Genomic DNA, 21,520 nt, shown 5'->3' on the forward strand with positions numbered 1-21,520 from the left:
ATTTAATTTATATCATTTAATACTTTAAGTTAAAGATAAAAAACAAAATTAATTATATTATCATGAATTTTTAATTAGAGTAATTTATTGAAAATCAATTAGTATTTTCAAATAATATTTTTAGAATAATTTTAAAGATCAAATTAGATTTCAAATTAATATTCTATATCTTAATTTGATTAAATTAAAAACAAAACCCTAACTTTCCTAATACTACCCGCCGCCAGTAACCTTCCTTTCCCAAAACCCACCTTCTTTCCCCAAAACCCACTACTTAGCAGCTTCAGGAAAATCAAAGAAAGAAATAAAGAAAAGAAAGGAAAGAAAGGGAAGAACGGATAGGGTGAAAAAAGGGGAAGAGGGAAACAGATCCACAGAGGAAGAGGAATGGGGAAGAGAGATCTGAGGGGGAGAGGGAGACCGTGACTGGCGCCGCCGCCGCCTCGCCCAGTTGCCGTGCTTCTCGTCGTCGCCACCAAAAGGAAGAGGGAGAGAGAGCCCCGTCGAACAGAACGCGAGAAGGGAGAGGAGCTGTGTTCTGTTGTTGACGTTGCACCACCGCCACGCCGTCGTTTGTGCTCGTCGCCGTCGAGGGTCCATCCACGTCATCGCTGGAGCCTGAACACCACTGCAACCACCGCGTGTTATTATCTTCAGATCCGCCGCCGTTTGAGTCGCGAACAGGGGAACGCGCGCGAAGGAAACCGTCGCAGAGCTGTCGTCGCCCCCGTTTTGATGGGCTCGCCGTTGTTCTGCTCGCGTGGCTGCTGCGTTGCCGAAGCTCCTCGTCGTTGCTGCTGGCACCGGAAATCGCCTTTCAAGCCAATATATGTTGGTAAGCCCTAACTCTACTTCAGCTTTTTCATCCGTTAAGTTTACCTTTATCGTGAGAGTTGTTGCTGCTGTTGGGTTCGCCGCAGGGAGGAGTCCGAGCAAGAAAAGGAAGAAAGTGGTGATGGATATCTCCGCTGCTGCTGTTGTTACTATCGGTGTTCTGGAGCTTGTAGTACTACCATTTTTGGGTGATGAACCTAGCTGTGTCCTTGCTGCTGATTGATTGCAGTGAGAGACGTTATAGCCATTACTTTTTATCTTGGTTAGTTCATGGGTAAGATTTCTTTGGTTCTTCTTTGTGCCATTTTATGTACGCAGCTAGTTCTGATCCGTTTAATTTACCAGAGTCACCATTGTCATATCTCGGCGCTGCCGCCCTTGTTTGGAACTACTAAATGTTGTCTCCGGTAGCACTATTCTTCCCATTTTAATTTTAACTCCTTTAATTCTGAAATTTATAATGTTTCTGCCTTTATTCTACTGCTATTTGGTTTCCTTGTGCCACCCTTACTCTAATTATAGAAATATGTTTCCATTTTAGCCACTGTCGATTTATCTATTGCAAAGTCATAATTGATAATGGAGCTGCTAAGATTGCTGCTGCTGCCATGACTGGGGATAAAGGGGGTTATTGAGTTAAATTCTGCGATTGAGACATTGAGGTAGGGGCATCTTTCTTAAACTTGTTTTTCTTTCCAAAGTTGTTATAAATCGATATTAATGCATGAAATACATTTCTGTGATTTCGTAAGTCTTATGAATTGGATTGAGTTATTTTGGATGAACGAGGTTAATAGTTTGACTGACAGATTAATCGATTGAGAAAGTTGGGTGTTTTGATTAGTTGAATGATATTGTTAAAGTGGTTTCCTTGAATTATCGGAGAAGATTATAATTGGCATTTGGTTTAACTTTAGAAATGGTTTGGTTTGAAACTGTTTGAGAAAACCGAGAGTTCTTAATCATTGACTGGATTCTGGATTTATAGTTCCCTTGGATTGAATATGGTTGTTGTGAAAATGGTTATTAGAAATGATTTGAATGATTAAAAGGCGCTTGGTTTGGTTTGGTTGGGACCCGGAAAGGGTGGCAGAGTCCGAGTTTTAGAGGAGATGCTGTCGGAATTTTATAAACTTGGAAGTTTCATTTGAAGTAATTATTTAAAAAGGGTTATTTTTTTAAAATTTTATATGTTTTAAGATTGATTTATAATGAACGGAATGGAAAGAATGATGATGAGGATTTTCTTTGAAATATGGTTTTTGAATGAATTTGGAAATGAGGTTTGGATTGAAGAATGATTATAATGTTGAGAATGTTGAGATATGAACTTTGAATTATTCACATGGCTTATGAATTTAAAATATCTGAGATACGAGGTTCCCTGGATTAAGTGCCGTGGCTTGCCACCACGTGTACCAGGTTAAAAACTCGATACTCTGTTGACCCTACGACGTAAGTGTGACCGGGCACTATATAAATTCCCGGGAATGTTACCCCCATTGAGCAATATTGATCATTTGAGAAAAAACTATGCATAGACTCTTGGGGATGCACGTCGGGGGAACAGTCTAAGGACAATTCAGACTTGTCGGGTTGGCTGGATAACCGACAGATGAGCCTCATCAGCCATAGGACAGGCATGCATCATATGCATTTGTATGCTTTGCTTGGGTTTGAACTTGTTTTGGTTTGCCTAATTGCTAAACTGTTCTTAACTGTTACTTGAACTACTTGCTATAACTGCTTCCTACTTGTGCTTTCCTTGCCTGTGTTTGTCCTGGCGTGTTACATTGAGAATGGACTTTGGTGCTGAATTAATGATTGTGTTGTTTGATTGCGTGGTTGGTTTGATTGAGAATTTCTTATGAGAAAAGAAAGACTTTGGATTTCTGAAAATACTAAACATTGGTTCCTTAAAAAGGTCTTGAACGATTAGCTATTAGATTTTAAAAGGATTTATAAGGCAATGATAATCACTGAATTTGAAAACAATTCTCTTATTGAATATCTTTTTATGACAACTTTGAAATTCCGTGGTGAGACGTGGTTAGGTTCTCACCCCCTACAGCTTTACCTTTTCAGGAACCGGATGAAGAAGCATTAAGAAGAGTTTATACTGTGTTTGGTTTATATTTTGTGGTACTAATTAGTTTTTTCTTCCCTCGTCTTTGTTATTACAAGTTTGTAAGAGGGATAGGAATTGTATGTTTTATATGTATATTATATTATGAGTTAATATGTAAGGAATCTTGTATATGAATCTAAACCTGCTTGTATTTTTCTTAAAATAAAGTATTTATTTTCAATTTTAAAAAAATCAGTGATACAGTATCGAGTCAAAGGCTCCTATTCTAGTAACTAGTATGTAAAGTAGTCGTAATACCTCTTGCTATCAGAGTAGTGCAGCCGGAAGCGTGACTTCTGATAGTGAGGGTGTTACATAGTGTATCATATAAAATAAGAGTAACTACTAAAATAGTATCCTGAAATTAAAGTTTATATCACTAATAAAAGTAACCTTAAAAAATGCTAACAACAAATAAGTTTTTAAAAGATTTAAAAATGCGACAAAAAAATATAAATATTAAATATATTCTAAACAAATACTTTATAGAAAATAAGATCTTTTCATCCTTAAAATTTACTAATTTTATGTCAAATAAATTTTTTAAAAATTTTGTAATTATAAATTACTATATTTTTTTGGAAAATAAAAAAAATCTAGAGATTAAATTTTGTTCTAAATTTTGTGTATTTTTTAAATATTTATTTAAATATTGTCACAAAAATTCAGATCAAATGAATATGTTAACTAAATATACAAGTTTTTTTGTTACTCACAAAAAAATAATATTTATTAATTATTTTTATTACATTTTCAAATCTTTTAAAGTCCATTTTGTCGACAACATTTTTTAAGGATTTTTTATCTACAGTTAAATTTTTTAAATACCGAATTATTAGTATTATTTTTCTAAAATTTGTCATATTCATGAGGCAATTAAGTTCAAACAAAATAATAAACTTTATAACAACACTTCGCAGCAATGAAATTTTGATTTATTTGTATTTGTATCTTGTAACTCTTTAGTGTAAGGAGAGAACACATACTATTCTAGAATCATATTGCATATAATAATATTTAAAAAATTAAACATGTATATAAACGCTAGTCTTTTGTAAACTTCTAATTGCAAGACAAAATAGACTAGGGGGCCATGGACAGGATTTGTTCAACTCTTACATTATTGATGGTTGGATTTTTTATTTTTTCTATCATCGCTGAATATCAAGATGTTGTTTCAGAAAAACCTTCAAATTCGGCTCAGCTTTTTCAATGTGTCAAGAAGTGTTGGAAATACTATATATTTAATTCGAGAAAGAGGGAGAAATGCGTTAATAAATGTCTTAAACTCTTAATGCGTTATGGACTGTCTGGCAGCGGCAGAAAAAATGTGATTTTGAAGGAGACGAAGTGCTAGAGGGTCTATTATTTTGTCCTTATTGCTGTTGCGAGAATAGAAATAAAACATTTGAATCTTCTAAAATGAAAAATTTAATAAAATAGTAAAATAATGAGCTTATTATTATTAATTTGGTAATTTTTATAAAATATATATTTTATTATTTTAATTTAAAGTTTTATTACACATCTAAGTAATTTATGCAACTAAGCAATTAAGTCATTTAGTTTACGCTAAATAAAGCTTCGTCTTCTTCTTCTTCTTCCTCTTTTTCTGGTGACCATAGCCCTTGTGATAGTCACAATAGAAGTTCTTGTTTCCCCCCGTACGGTCCTTGAGTGGTCGGGGCTTCGGCAGGATTCCTTTCTCGGCAATTTGCTGATAAACTTCCATGATGGGAAGAGTGAGCGGAGTATAGTTGGTGAATTTTCCGACTCGGGGGAATGGCCTGGGTGCCTTGCTCGGCGCTCCTTCCCTGGCTTGTTCTTTTTGTCTTTCTCCATTACCTTGTTGCCTAGGTTGGTTGTAGTCGGAGTGCCGTTTATTGGCAGCCACGACTTGGCTGACTTCCTCATCATTTATGTACTCCTTGGCTACCGTTTGGATCTCGTGCATCGTCCAAACTGGTTTCGTGGTAAGGTGCTTTCGAAAGTTCTTGTTGAGGAGGCCGTTCGTCAGACAAAGGCTGGCCACCGAATCGGTTAGGCCGTCAATTTTCAAGCATTTGTCGTTGAACCGGTCCAGATATTTTCTGGTCGGCTCTCCCTATCTCTGGGTTATCCCCAGAAGGTTGATCGGGTACTTTACCTTTGCTATTCGTGTTGTAAATTGGGCTAGGAAGGCACGGCTAATGTCTGAAAACCCATAGATGGACCCCTGCGGGAGGCCGTTAAACCATCTGATCGCGGGTCCTGCCAGGGTCACCGGGAAGGCTCGGCACCTCACCTCGTCCCCTACTCCCTTCAGATTCATCCTTGCTTCGAAGGCTGTGAGGTGTTCCAAAGGGTCTTGGTTTCCATCGTACCTCATGTCCGTTGGTTTGTCGAAGTGCTTCGGCAACCGGACTTCGAGGATGGATCGATGGAATGGGGTGGCGCCCATTATCACGGGTCGCCGTGTCCTCTCGGACCTCTGTCGCGTCCTTGTGTGTGGTTCAGTGCGTTGACGGGGGGACCTCCTCTCTGGCGAGGCGATGGAGGCTGCCCCCTCTGCTCCGGCTCCTCGGCCTTGGTCTCCGGCGCCCGGCACGACGTCCATTTAGGCGTCCCCACAGACGGCGCCAATGTTCGGTTGTGCGATTACCGGACGGTTCGAGTGGAATATGTAGGACTGGGGACGCTTCGATCACGATCGCGCTTGGGTCCGGTCTGCCGAGCTGCCGAGCTTTCGTTGTGGAAGGAGGGGGTGTCACCTACAAAGACACTCCGACGCTCTAGTCAGTTAGTGTGCAGGTGAGAAATGGGTTAGGTAGAATCTGTGACGTACCTTGGGGGAGGGGTAGGACCCTCCCCTTATATACTATGTCAGATGTGGGTCCCACGAGGGCAGAACCCACCTTCTTCGAAGCTTCCCTATACAGCTGTGGTGGCCAGCTGTCCCGGACGCGTGTGCGGGTCTAATACGGGCGCATTACCCGACCGTTCAGGTCGGGTGGTAGGTGGGTCGGGTCGGCCAAGTCCCTTTTTGGGCCAGGCCGTAACAGTCTCTCTCTCGGCTTTCAGGAGATGGGGAGTAGCTAGGATCGGTGGTTCGTCGGTCGTGCTCCTGGTCGGCTAGCTGCCGTTTCAGGTTCTGGACCCTGTGACGTAGCTCCTGCATTATTCTGGCGCTGTCGCCGCCAGTTCCTCCGAAGGGTCGCGTCCTTGTGTGTGGTTCAGTGCGTTGACAGGGGGACCTTCGCCGTCCTCTTGGCGAGGCGACGGAGGCTGCCCCCTCTGCTCCGGCTCCTCGGTCTTGGTCTTCGGCGCCCGGCACGACGTCCATTTAGGCGTCCCCACAGACGGCGCCAATGTTCGGTTGTGCGATTACCGGACGGTTCGAGTGGAATATGTAGGACAGGGGACGCTTCGATCACGATCGCGCTTGGGTCCGGTCTGCCGAGCTGCCGAGCTTTCGTTGTGGAAGGAGGGGGTGTCACCTGCAAAGACACTCCGACGCTCTAGTCAGTTAGTGTGCAGGTGAGAAATGGGTTAGGTAGAATCTGTGACGTATCTTGGGGGAGGGGTAGGACCCTCCCCTTATATACTATGTCAGATGTGGGTCCCACGAGGGCAGAACCCACCTTCTTCGAAGCTTCCCTGTACAGCTGTGGTGGCCAGCTATCCCGGACGCGTGTGCGGGTCTAATACGGGCGCATTACCCGACCGTTCAGGTCGGGTGGTAGGTGGGTCGGGTCGGCTCAAGTCCCTTTTTGGGCCAGGCCGTAACACTTTCTCTTTTTTTCATCTTTTTTTCAATATATATCATCATCACCACCACTATACCACCACCACATCCATCTCCTCCTCTTCTTTTTTTTTTATTTGAAATTCTTTGATTTTCTATTTCTTTTTCTTCTTCCTCCTCCATCATTATTATTGTCATCACCAACAACACTAATATTTTGCTAATATTTTTATTGATTCTGATTTTTTGTGGTGACATCATTAAATAATGAAAAAATATTGGTAAACAATAAAAATATTAAACAATGTGAATAATAGATATATCGAATATTCATTTTATTAAGTGTTCGGATGGTTATGCTAATATTAAAATTTAAATGAATAATTTAAAAGTGTAATATATTTTAATTTAATTGGTAATTATTTATATTATTCAAAAAAGTTATTAATCAGCTAGTATTACCTTTTTTTTTGTGACTATATCATGCATGTATAGTTTAAACCGTTGGTTTGTTGAGACATTTCTTGACCACTAATCCACTATACCCCCCTTCACTTCCCTCTCTTAAGACTAGGTAATGAGTTGTCTCGCTCAATAAAAAAAAAGGTATTAGGAATGCCATATGCATGTATAGCTAGTACCTTAGACATATAGTAATTAAGTATCTAATTTATTGCAAATTATTTTGAGTTTCTCTGGTATAATTTTTATGAATATGTGTCAAGAGAACAATAAATTATTAAGGAAAAAAAATAAATAGTATATATAAAATAAAGTATATTTTTTATTTTTAAAATTTATTAAAAATTTTTAAAATACCTTTAAATTTTATTTTATTTTAATTTTATTTTAAAAAAGTTTAGTTTTGATTTCGTAATAACTTCACAAAGACAACATTCAACATATATAAGCCAAACACCGTTTTTGGCACTGGCTTTTAGTTTCGGTACTAAATGTTTTAAAAATTTAGCTGTTAGTGATATATTTAATATGAATTAATTTTTTTAGATAAAATTAAAACAAAATAAAAATTAAAAATATTTTAAAAATTTTTTATAAACTTCAAACAAAATATATGCTTTACCCTAATTATAAGTAACTTTTGTTTTTTTTTTTTTTTTACCAAAGATAAAAAAATTCGAATTCGCAATCTCTTAAATAAATATAGAGAGACTATGTCATTTGAATTATAACTTATTGACAAGTAACTTTTGTTAATACTGAATCAATGTTAATTTTTATAAATAATTAGACCATTCCTTTTCTTCCCCCGGCCGGTATCATTACACATGGAAAAAACACATCCATATTGTGCTTTAATAGTTTTATTAGTTAGGCAGCTTTTCCCATTTTTTATAGGCTATATTTTATTTTGAACATCATCTAACGACAAATATATTATATAAGGATTTTATACAAAATCAAATAGTATTAACATTCTAATATGTTAAGCTCAAGAGGCAGTCAAATTTTAACAAGATAAGAAGCTATTCTAAGCAACACTTTGCTAAATTGAAATTCTTTTTATTACGTTGATAATAAGTAGCTCTTAGTGTAATGTAGGGATACGAACTAAAAATGGAATATCCTAATAACTCGTCCGAGAATTATGTTGCATATAATAATATTAAGGAAGGATCTAAGGTTGTATAAAACATGTTTTGTCACAAACTTCTAATTACATGACAAAAAGACATAGAGATCCATGGCTAGGAATGGTGCAGCACTTGCAATTGCAACATTGATTATTCAAGTAGTTACTTATTCCGCCATTGCTGAATTTCAAAACAATATTAGTGAACAACCTTGGACTCCATCCTATTATATTGCACGTAGTAACCTTTTTCAGTGCATCAAGGAATGTGAGATGCTGTATGCGCTTGAGCCGATAGTTCAGGCACTTTGCATTCAGCAATGCATTTCTATGTTTGGTTAGTATGTACTTTCTTCAAGGTGAAACATATAATAATATAATATAAGTCATTGTGAATCTTCTGAGTTTTATGAGTTTGCATCATCTTATATGAATATCTGATGTAATAATTTTTCCACTACTGTATGAGTTGAGAGATCAGTAAGTCATAAAGAGTAAAATATTTAAAGTTTTTATTTTTTATATTGATCACATAAATAATTATTCAAACGAATAAATGTTATTTAAGATGGTGCACGATTCAATGAATTAAAATTAAATTCGTGAAACAAAACACAATTGTAAAAGAGAAATTTAAGCAAATTGTGGTATTAGAAGTATCTCCTAATTATTTAGTCAAATTACTACAAGAAAAATATCCATTCAACCGCACTTTTTTTAAGCTACATTTGAAAAGCGTAGCCTATTACTAGAATAGGCTACGCTTTTCTCCGTGTTTACTTTTTGTAGGAGAATAGGAAACACATTTGTGGCATCACTTGAAAAGTGTCTCCTTAGATATTATAAATATCACTTATAAAGCGTAGCTTTAGCTTAAGAGCTATATGGGTTCACTTTTTCTACCAAAGAGAGCGCTTTTGAAAGGGGTGAGTTTTAGCCTGAGCCTGGCCTAATGAGGCGCAGCATTAGCCTCGTCCTTTTGGGCTTGCTGTCACGTGGAGATTGTAACGCATGGCTCGCTTTATTCACACCTGTAAATAAGTGACGTATGAGTTCACTGTCAAAGGAGAGTCTACGTTTCTAGTGAAATTGTTACTGTTACCCATGTTTGGGGGACAATTCATAATTATCCAAATTATATATGCTAAAATTTGTTTTTCATGGAATAGGATTTTGGAGGAATGAAATTTGGGCTTTTGATGTAAGCTTCAGAAAATAAGGACCACATCCTTATTGTTACTTAAAAAAAGACCAACCATTATAAACAATGGTTCTAAACAAAAAAAAAAAAAAAACAACTGTTATTTCATCCCTCAAAATTGAAAATAAAAATAAGATGCATTTCTATTATTATAAAGGATCAAGTACGAAATTTTTAAAGTCTTATGTTAGAATGACTTTCACAAAAAAAATTTATTAGAATCATAATCATAATCATAAAGTAAAACTAATAACTAATACTAATCTACAAACATATTTTTTTCAAATTTTTAATGAATAAGTAGAGAAATATGCATTTTAGAATAAAGCTATAAGCCTATAACACCTAATATATATAGTAATTTGGATGAACAAAGACATTTTTACATTCTATTTTAGTGATTTCATATCATTTAATTACTTGTATGTATCTTTTATGAGAATTTTTTATTTAAATGAATATAAAAAATTAAAATTTTAATTTTAACAATTTAATTATGACTATTAATCTAATTATAATTTGCTTATGTTTGTAATTGAATGATTAATTTACAGTTTTTTTTTTCAAATCATTATTTCACAAAATGAAAAGTCTTATTATCTGGACATTTTTTTGGTGATTAATATCTAGGCTTGTAGATCTAAATATGTCGTGGGCCTGTTATTTTCTGAAGGGCAATTTTTGTGAATGAACTTTGCCGTTGTTGTATACCAAAAAATTGATTGTACTAGCTCCCCGCTCTGGTTCGCCGTGCTCCTCCGGCAGCGAGGTAGATCTCCGAGCGTGAAGTTTGGCTACTGGGTAGAGGTTTTTGATTCATCAACAAAACCATGGCCCTCCTCCGGCTAGCGATGACGGACCTCCGAAGTTGCAGGAATCGAAGACGCGCAACGCAGCGCAGCGAATAGGGGTGCAAGCCGAGTGAGCGGCGGCGGCGGTGCAAGCCGAGCGAGGCCGGAACAACCATCTATATCTCTCCGAAGAGCAGGGAGCAGCGGCGATAATTGACTCGGATCCAACGAACGATGGTATTCATCCTTTCATGGGTGTGGGTTTTTTAGTCTAAGTCTCAGTGTTTGTTTTATTTATAACTTAACCAGCATTCAAGCAATGTTTTGGCCCGTCACTTAATACCTTTTATCATCCTTGTCTTTTTGGTTTGTTTGTTCTCAGCTTCAAAAGCAATTCATGGAATGAATGGGCCCATCAACACAAAAAAGGGGAAGAAATGAAATTCATCTCACTTAAAGACTACAACATGATATTTAACATTAGATAGGGTCAAAATGAAATTTTAAAGAAGACCCACTAACAAAGCAGCAACCTCTGCCAGAGAGGACAGGCTAATGCTGCGCCTCATTGTGACAGGCACTTCCTAAAACTCACCTTTTGAAAGGTAGCCTATTTGTCATACTTCAGATGCACTTTAAAAGTGTTGTCTAATGTATCTAAAACCAAATATAAACCAACACTTTAGTAAATTTTTATCCCCTTTTCACCAACACTTAAACGTGACTGGCTTCCTTTCTCCCTTTTCCCCTTCGCGCGCCATTGAGCTTCACCAAAAATCAGAGAAAGGTCACCCTCACGCCGTCACTCATCATCCTTTTCCCCTCTTCCCCACGCCGTCACTCATCACCCTCACGCCGTCACCGTCGCCCCTCTTCCCCGCTCCCCACTCTCCACTCTCCACTCACTACTCACGCACACCACTTCGCTACTGGAGAATCGTCGCTCCTCTTCATCCTTCTGCTCTGGCTGTCACTTCGAACTCACCATCGGGAAGAACCGCGTTCATCCTCTCTTCGCTCATCGTCGTCGAGAAGGTATGTATTCACCTTCATTTGGTACTAAAATTTGAGAGGGTTCCGATTTGATTAACTTTTTGCTTATCAGCTTGCATTGTTTGATTTGATAGGGGTGTTCTCAAGAACAGGGCTATTATAATGGCATGTGTCTGCAACAGTGCTACTCTATGAATTTGCTTCATCTTACGTTTTGCTTACTCTGGTTTGTGCATGCCTTCAATTTTGGTTCTTATGATTTTGTGTGTGTGTGTTCAGCTGCTTGAAAATGAAATCATTAATTAGTGTTTATTCAGTTCTGTTCTATTCTGAATAAACCTTTGAATTCCATTATATTGTTTATTTGATGTTGTCGTGAATTGTGATAAGACAACTGGAAAATCATACACAAAATTGTACTGATATTAGGTGTGTTGTAGTGTTGAGTTGAGAATCTTGATGCGTATTAGAAAGTAGTATTATGACACTGACTTCAAGTAGCTAAAGAAAGTGTCTAGTTCCAGTTGTTGGGTGATTTATTATGATAATTCTGGATTTTTTTGAAGGAAAACTTTGGATGATTTGTTCTTAAATTGATTTATGATCAGTGTTAACAGCTTCTGTAACTAATTTTTTATGCATGCTCATTGATATATTGGAGATGCATACTTATGTAAGACACTTTTATGGCAAACCTTATGCATTTTTATTCATGTTCTTAATAAAATAAATTAAATATTTTGGTATAATAGCTCTAGTTGCTAGGCTGAGTATCCTATAAAGTATAAACTAGATTTGAAGATTATATAGTTACAATAATGGAATCAGTCTTGCTGAATTTGATATCTTAATGGTTATGTTCATGGAATGAAATTATATCTACAGTTGCAACATAATTATGTTACAACAATGTAATGAATTGTATTCTTTTTAACTCTTTTTTATATATTTAATATAATTAGCGTCATTTCAACTGATGAAGACACAAATTAAAAACATATATTGCATAATGATATGATATATTTTGCTCGCTATGATTTGTATATGATTTTCAAATTGAGTAGTATATTATGAGGTGGTATATTATGAGGTGGCTGAAAGAGAAAATAGAAGTTAGGACAAGGGTGATCATGAAAAGGAGAGTGCACATAAATCAAGCACTTCAATCAATCTCAAGTTTTTTCATCATCTTCTTTTGTTGGTGTTACATTTTCCTTTTTCTTGTTTTTCTTTTTTTTCCTTTATATTATTGTTTTTTTTTTTCATCCGTATTTTTCTTTATTGTTCTTACTTCCTTTTTTTCTTTCTATTTTCTATTTTCAGAAAAAAAAGACAGAAGAAGGTTCATCGATAATGTTAAATAGCTATATTTACAATCGTAAATGTCAGTAATATTGGTAAAAAATTATCGAAGAATGAACGGTTATATTTACCAACGTCTTGACCCATAGTAAAAAATTGTACCAACGCTTCCGCCATCAGTAAAACTATTGATAATAGCAAATTTTTTTTTACAGAAAACTAGAACTGGAAGCACATAATGAAAAATGGATAAAATACGATTTGAAATGCTTAATTAATTGATGAATTTAATTACAAATATTATTTTTGGTTAGTTAATATTATGGCAGTCTTATATTGTGTACTTAGGATCACCTTCTTATAGTCTAAATTAGGAGTGTATATAGATAGAATAAATTAAAATTAGATTTGTCTGAGACTAAATATATATCGGATTTATTTTTTAAATTCTAATACGACCTTAAATCTAATAAAATCTATATATATTGGGGTCATAATTATACACCAGATAAAAATTAAATAAAAATCAGATCTTTAATCATAATTTCATGCATCTTTGTACCTTTTTTATGTGTACCTAATATTTTTTAATATATATTTTATAAAAAATTAATAACAAGATATCATAAATTATGCTATTTATATGAGACGTGCGGATGTGTGGATCTGTGGATTGGATCCACAAATATCACTGCCAAATCTGCAATCCGATCCTACTATAGTGCAAATTGAAACTGAGCTGATCCGATGGCTCTGCAGATTGAATAATATCCGCAAAATTCAGATCGAATGCGGATAATTACCATGAATATGCGGATATTATCCAATTCATATGTAGCCCTAATTAAATATCTAATTTATTGGAAATTATTTTGAGTTGTTGGTATAACTTTTATGAATATTTGTCAAGAGATCAATAAATTATTAAGGAAAAAAAAGTAAATAGTATATATAAGATATATTTTTTGTCTTCATTATTTATTAAAAATTTTAAAAACATCTTTAAATTTTATTTTATTTTAAATTTATCTCAACCAATTTTAATTTTGATTTCACAATAATTTCATAAAGATAACATTTAACATAAATAAGTCAGACACCATTTTTGGCACTAATTTCTAATTTTGATCGTAAACTTCTTAAAAATTTTGTTGTTAATGATAGATTTAATAATACAAATTGAAAACTTTTGATATAAAATTAAAATAAAATAAAAATTAAAAATATTTTTTAAATTTTTTATAAACTTCAAACAAAACATATGCTTTACCCTAATTACAAGTAACTTTCGTTAATACTGTATCAATGTTAATTTTTATAAATAATTAGAACATTCCTTTTCTTCCCCCGGTATTATTACACATGGAAAAACACATCCATATTATGCTTTAATAGTTTTATTAGTTAGGCATCTTTCCCCATTTTTTATAGGCTATATTTTATTTTGAACATCATCTAACGACAAATATATTATATAAGGATTTTATACAAAATCAAATAGTATTAACATTCTAATATGTTAAGCTCAAGAGGCAGTCAAACTTTACTAAGATAAGAAGCTACTCTAAGCAACACTTTGCTAAATTGAAATTCTTTTTATTACGTTGATAATAAGTAGCTCTTAGTGTAATGTAGGGATACGAACTAAAAATGGAATATCCTAATAACTCGTCCGAGAATTATGTTGCATATAATAATATTAAGGAAGGCTCTAATAAGCTTGTATAAAGCATGTTTTGTTACAAACTTGTAATTACATGACAAAAAGAAATAGAGATCCATGGCTAGGAATGGTGTAGCACTTGCAATTGCAACATTGATTATTCAAGTAGTTATGTATTCCGCCATTGCTGAATTTCAAAACTATATTAGTGAACAACCTTGGACTCCATCCTATTATATTGCACATAACCTTTTTCAGTGCATCAAGGGATGTAAGATGCTGTATGCGCTTGAGCCGATAAAGAAGGAACTTTGCATTGCGGAATGTATTTCTAATTTTGGTTAGTACTTTCTTTAAGGTGAAACATATAATATAAGTCATTGTGAATCTTCTGTGTTTTGTGAGTTTGCATTATCTTATATGAATATTTGATGTAATAATTGTTCTACTACTTTGGGCCAGTTTGGCTAAACTTCTTAAATAAGTTCTTTTGAAAAAGGAGTTTAAAATATAAAGACTTTTATTAATAATAACTTTTAAAGAAGTTATTTTGAGTTTAGATAGTTATTATAAAAATCCTTGTTTTAAAGTTGTGCATTAAATAAGAGTGATAAAATAGCTTTTGAAAATAGGAGAAGTCACATTTTTTAACTTCTTCAAAAGCTCTTAAATAACTTTTTGAAAAGTTAAAAGTTTATCTAAAAAATTGTACCAAACACATTAATGTAACTTTCTATAAATTAAAAGTTGAAAAAAGTAACTTTTTGGTGTTTCCCAAACAGACCCAAATGAGTTGAGAGATCAGTAAGTCATAAAGAGTAAAATATTTAAAATTTATTTATTTTTTATATTGATTATGTAAATAATTATTTATACGAATAAATATTATTATAAGATGATGCACAATTCAATATATTAAAATTAAATTTGTGAAATAAAACACAATTGTCAAAAAAAAAAAAAAACTTAAGCAAATTGCGGTATTAAAAGTATCCCCTAATTATTTAGTCAAATCATAGTATTTAGATGTCTAAATATTGTCCTCAAAAGATAAAGTAAGTATTTCTGTACAATTATTTTTTTATTGTATCTAATATTAAGTAGTATATTATGAGGTGGCTGAAAGAGAGAATAGAAGCTACGACAAGGGGTGATCATGAAAAAGAGAGTACACATAAATCAAGCATTTCAATCAATCTCACGTTTTTTCATTATCTTCTTTTGTTAATTGGTGTTGCATTTTCCTTTTTTTTTCTTTTTTTTTCCCTTCTATATTGTTGGATTTTTTTTTCTTCCTTTTTTTTCTCTATTGTTCTTACTTCTTTTGTTTCGTTCTATTTTCTATTTTCAGAAAAAAAAAAAGAAGAGGGTTCATCGATAATGTTAAATAGTTATTCATGGTCGTGAACGTCAGTAATATTGGTAAAAAATTATCGAAAAGGGAACGGTTATATTTACCAACGCTTTCGCCATCAGTAAAGTTATTGACAATAAAAATTTTTTTACGGAAAACTAGAACTGAAAGCACGTAATGAAAAATGGATAAAATACGTTTGAAATGCTTAATTAATTGAATTTAATTACAAATATTATTTTTGGTTATCTAATATTATGGCAGTCTTATATTGTGTACTTAAGATCACACTCTTATAGTCTAAATTAGAAGTCTATATACTATATAGACCGAATAAAATTGGATTTGTTCTAATTTAAATTTGGCTCTAAATTTATATCGGATTTATTTTTTAAATTTTAATACAACCCTAAATTTAATAAAATCTATACATATTTAGATTATAATTATACCGAATAAAAATCGAATAAAAACTTAATAAAAATCAGATCTTTAATCATAATTTCATGCATCTTTGTATATCTTTTTTAGTTTTACAATTATTTTTATTAAAAATGAATGGATTAATTTATATATAATTAATATTACACAATATTAGTTAAAAAAAAACATAAATTAAAGACAAAATGTATTATCTTCTTGAATATTAGTACGAGAGTGTTAGAGTATAATTAGGATCAATTAGATCAATTAGTATTATTTATCATATCTAAATATTTATTATATATAGGATATTACATCTTTATTATTTTGATTCTTTTAACACATATAAATACCCTTCTATATTATATCATTCTAAATAATTTGAATACACACAAACCTTTTTATTTTTTTACAAAAAAGGTTTGAGTGTATTCAAGTTGTCGAGAATGAAAAGTATCAAAATATTAACAAAAGAGAAAAAAAATTTGCACGGAAGAAAAATATGAAAAATACTGTGATTTTACCAAAAAAAAAAAATTCAACCTATCCTCCTCAAGGAGGATACTATGCCTCCTCCGCCCTCCGGTACCATATTAGAAAGGATAAGAGAAAACAATAGAAAAAAGTTTGTATGTATGCAAGTTATCTGGATGATACAATATAGAAAGGTATTTATAGGTATTAAAAGAATCGAAATAATAGATACGTAATATCTTATAATAAATATTCAGATATGCTAAATAATGCTAATTGATCATAATTATATTCTAACAAAAATAAGTTCCAAATTTCCGACCATTATTTCATATGATGAAATTCACTTCAAAATATAATAAATACTAACTAAATTTTAAAATTAAAGTATAATCATGAATCAATACTAATAACACCAAATATGCAAGTCACATACAAATAACACAAAAAAATTTAGATTTTCTAAATTTTAGATTTTTACTTTAGAGAATAAAGTGAAATCTCTCGTCATTGAATATTTTTTCTTAATTCCACCTATGAAATATATGATGATAGATCATACTTTACCCTCTAAGTAAAATTCAAATTACATGTTAGTCTAAAATCTTATATTTCTTAAACACAAAACAATAATTTAAAATATATATCGTTGAGCCGAATCAGGTGAAATGAGCTATAGTTTGAATCTAGTTAGAATATTCTTCTAAATGTTATTTTTATTTTCGGATCAAATTTAGACCACTTCAAACTCGAACCAACATGTGCAAAAATACTTCGAATTCGAGTTGGATCTTTACGTCGGACCGAACGATATACACCCTTAATCCAAACCCCTCAATAAGTGATCTCAAATCTGCCACAAATTACCATTACGATTGTTAAGCTCACACTTGGGAAGGTACATATAATATCCATCCATTGAACTTATTTTATATATATATAGATAAAATTCGATAAATTAAAGTTGACCACTTACAAGTAGTAAAATATATTTAGCTATACTACTTGGCAGCCATGAGAATGCAAAAGAAGCAATATTTTACTCATACAACAAACACATCAATGGTTTTACTGCTCTACTTGAAGAGTAAAAAGCAGCTGAGATAGCAAGTAAGTGTAATCATCATATTTATAATCATTAATCATCCTTTCTTAAGCTAAGTGTTGTTTAAACAATTTAGGTTGTCTTGTATATCTTCCCATCTTTTTAAAATTATTATAATACTATTTATTTAGAGTTATGAACTTTTTAAATAAAATTTTAATTTACAAATTAAACAGGGTATTTTGTAGATAAAAAGGATTTTTTTTTTTAGAAAATCCAAATGTGGTGTCTGTTTTTAAGAACAAAGGGTACAAATTGATGACTACAAGGTCATGGGAGTTTTTGGGGCTTGAAAGTAGCAATGGAATTGTTCCCAAAGACTCAATTTGGGAGAAAGCAAAATATGGGGAGGGGGCAATTATTGCTAACATTGATACAGGTGAAGTCACCTTCTTATCCTCTTAAGCTTCTATCTAGTCAATAATTTGCATTCTCCACTAATATTAATGTCAAAGGAAGGAGGCTAATTTATTTATTTATTTTTTGGTCTCATTGTATCATTAGTATAATATATATATGTAAGATATTTTTCTCGGTGTTTGATCAGTAGGATAGTATGTGATAGATAATCTAAACTAAAGGAGCATAATAGAATATAGTAATATACAGATAATTTTCCATATTTGTTACTGTGTCATGAAATTCATAATTATTCTCCTTTTTTTTTACTTTCTAAAATTTTATCTACTAAAACATTACATAAATACAAACAAAAAATTAAGGATGTTCATGGATCAGATTTGATCTGTATATTCGCGGTATTTATTCGAATCTGATCTAAAAATTACGAATATCAATCCGATTCGCAAAGCTATCGGATCGAATCCGATCCGTACACTAATAGGATCGGATTGCGAATTTTATGAAAATATCTGCATTTCATAGATCCGCAAAAATAAATAAATAAATAAATAAGTATTTTTTTATGTTCTATTTCAACTAATAATGATCATATATCTTGTATTATTTTATTTTTATTATTAAAAAAAGTATATTTAATAATGTTTTAAGAGTAAACATATTTAAAAGGGTAGAAAAATAATATTTTATTGATATTTTTTAATAAAAAAAACTTTTTAAAATATCTATATATTTTGCGAATATATCCGAGATTCGATCCAATCTGATCTGTAAATGTACAGATCGGATCAGATCTAAACTTAAAAATCGCGAATATTAGATCCGATCTAATTATTTTAGTTCAGATCAGATCGAAAATTTTGTTATATCCGATCCGATCCGCATTCACCCTTACAAAAAAGCATTCATATAGGTTTCTAAACAAAAAATTAGGACCGTCAAAATGAATTAAACCCATTAAACTCTCCCGTCTAAATTTTGGGTGTCCTAATTAATCCAAAAAAAATAATAAGTTAAATAAGTTAGTCCACGCCATAAATGGGTGGGTCATTTACATTTTTTTATATTTAAAAAAACATTTTTTGCCAATATGAATGTTATTGTGATATTTAAATTAAAAATGAAAAAAAGAATATGAATGTCAATTTATAATATTAGTGAATATATGTTTATTATTTATATTGTAAGATATAAGAGTGTTTTTCTTTTATTTAAACCATTTTAATGCTCAATTAATTTTTTTGTCATTCAAGCATACTATATAGTATATACACAACTTTTCTTCTTAAATATATATTTTTTTTTAATTTTTCATTACATTCGACCTATTAACAGCGTATAAAAGAGAACATTCAATGATTATTAACCCATTCTTTTCGACATTATTACCATCAAGAATGGGGTCATAATCAAGAGATACAAAGCAAAATTCTCAAATAGTTACGAGACACAATAAAAATAAGGAATAATAGTATAATACAATACTCATTTTCAACCACACCTACTGACCTACATACCATTTGAATGCTTCAACTGTTCAACACCTATTGCATGCACGTTGAGTATAAGGTCCACTACAGTCTCCTGCATATATTTATATAACTCCAACAGGGACCCGCCAAGTTTTTTTTCTTTATATAGAAACAACTCAAAACTCAAAACAGCCCAAATCCAATACCTATTTTAGCCTCAACCTGTGTCTTTAAACAAAAAATGGAACACTTGACCAAAAAAAAAAAACAAAAAATGGAACAGTAATCCCTCCCCCTTACAATAGTCAGTCTCACACACCACTCGTTACATTCTTTCAAGAGCTCTTGGTAGGCGCTCTGTTCCATCAAAGGCTTGATGCTCCTTTTCCGTCCGACCTCTCATTCTTCTCTCAACTCTTCCATCACTAGTTATTATTAAATTTTTTTTTTACCTTAGTCTATGAAAGTTTCGTGATTTACAAATTTAGTCCAACAAAAAAATAAATTCAATTACAATTTTAGTTTTTATTATCTTATCTTTATTTTTAGTTGTTCTTCTCTTATCTTTATTTGCTTTGTCTTTTATAAGACAATGTTATATATATATTTAGTCTTATCCTTAAAAAAAATAACAATAAGCACAGATTTTTGTATAAATAGTTAGACAAGGGGTGGAGCCGATCCACTTTAAACAGTATCTTCCAAAATCAGAACTCTAATCCTAAATAGGATTCTAATTTAAGCAAAACAACTACATATTGTCCATTTGTGAGAGATAAATTACAAAGGTTTCATATTAAGTTGGTATATTTTTACTCTGACGGACATGATAATGATTCACATGAAAAACTAAGCATTTCCAATCCTTTTAAAGTGATAAGTGCAGAACTTCATATACCTCTTACTCCAGGGATTTATACAAATATTAAAAGAAAATAGCATACATAACTGAGATAGTATTTCTTTGAATTGACAAAGTTTTAGAAAACGGAAAAACCATTCCCAAAAAATGCAAATACAACTTTAGACTATTTTAGAAGATATTATAAACTTAGCCCATTACTTGGCATGCTAACAACAAATTATCTCTATCGCAGTCACAAGTTTAGTTTCATATCTCCTAAGCAGAAAAAGATTAATGTTGTTGTTGTGCTACCCAACCACAAATTAAGGAAACAATCACAGGAGTGAGTTTTTCTAGTTCAGAAAATTGATATCTGATAAGAATTTAAAAAGCTAGATTCAAGTCAAGGCAAGTTGCGACTAAACTGACAAGAACAAAGAAATTCTAAGGCAATTAAATCAATAGTTAGAACATATATTAGAATTCAGTCAAAATTATTCGATGTGACAAAGCATATTGATATTACTAAGCCTATAAATTCCCAAGACAAGCCCTATTGCAAATATCTAGTAGCTCAAGCCAATAAACCAGTGTTTATACCAAAAAGGAACAGCAAGATTCATACGAGTGATCATAACATTATATGCCAGTTTACAGTTCCTAGACAATTATATATTGTTGTGCATGATTTTAATATTTTTCACTAATAAGCGAGAACTCGGACTATTTTGCACAAAGTTTCGGTGTTTTCCTAGTAGTTGGCAGCCACGAACAATATTGAAGAATGATAACATATTTTCATCTTGTCTTACCTCAATAACAAGTGTTGTGTAGTCACCACATTCAACACTTTTTTTTCAAGGTATGGCCAACTAAAAATTGGATGAGTTAACATGAAAGCAGCGAAAACCATAGAGAACAATTCTTCAGCTGGATCATTTGGGATAGAGGGATCAATCCAGTCATACAATTTAACATGCATTGATCCATATAAGAGCTTGTTGAACACTGTCATTCCAGAATGATTATGCAGAGAAATAACAGATGAAGGGGGCATGCAGAAAATTCCTATCTACAAGGGATAAAATTATTGATCAAACTTCATGTAGTTATATTATAAAATTGCTAATTATGACATAAAGTTGATGTGGAGCTATGGAACTTAATACTTACAGAGAAGCTGTTGGACTCATGTAAATGCAAGTATTTGATTGGAGGTAATGGTTGAATGCCCCCATTACGCTCAAGCATTGCTCCA

General features: G+C 32.7%; 2 long non-coding RNA genes across 2 annotated transcripts; both read left to right on the forward strand.

Annotated features, from left to right (window-relative positions):
• Positions 1-231: 231 nt before the first annotated feature.
• LOC130962602 (uncharacterized) lies at positions 232-2,949 on the forward strand. Its single transcript, XR_009079789.1, has 5 exons — positions 232-835; positions 921-1,108; positions 1,180-1,241; positions 1,376-1,496; positions 2,920-2,949. It is a non-coding gene; the product is annotated as an uncharacterized LOC130962602 (long non-coding RNA).
• A 7,197-nt stretch (positions 2,950-10,146) lies between these two features.
• On the forward strand, positions 10,147-11,761 carry LOC130948658 (uncharacterized). The gene is made up of 3 exons (XR_009073298.1): positions 10,147-10,509; positions 10,655-11,307; positions 11,400-11,761. It is a non-coding gene; the product is annotated as an uncharacterized LOC130948658 (long non-coding RNA).
• Positions 11,762-21,520: the final 9,759 nt, after the last annotated feature.

Source organism: Arachis stenosperma, chromosome 1, assembly GCF_014773155.1.
Source record: "Arachis stenosperma cultivar V10309 chromosome 1, arast.V10309.gnm1.PFL2, whole genome shotgun sequence".
Classification (NCBI taxonomy): Eukaryota; Viridiplantae; Streptophyta; class Magnoliopsida; order Fabales; family Fabaceae; genus Arachis; species Arachis stenosperma.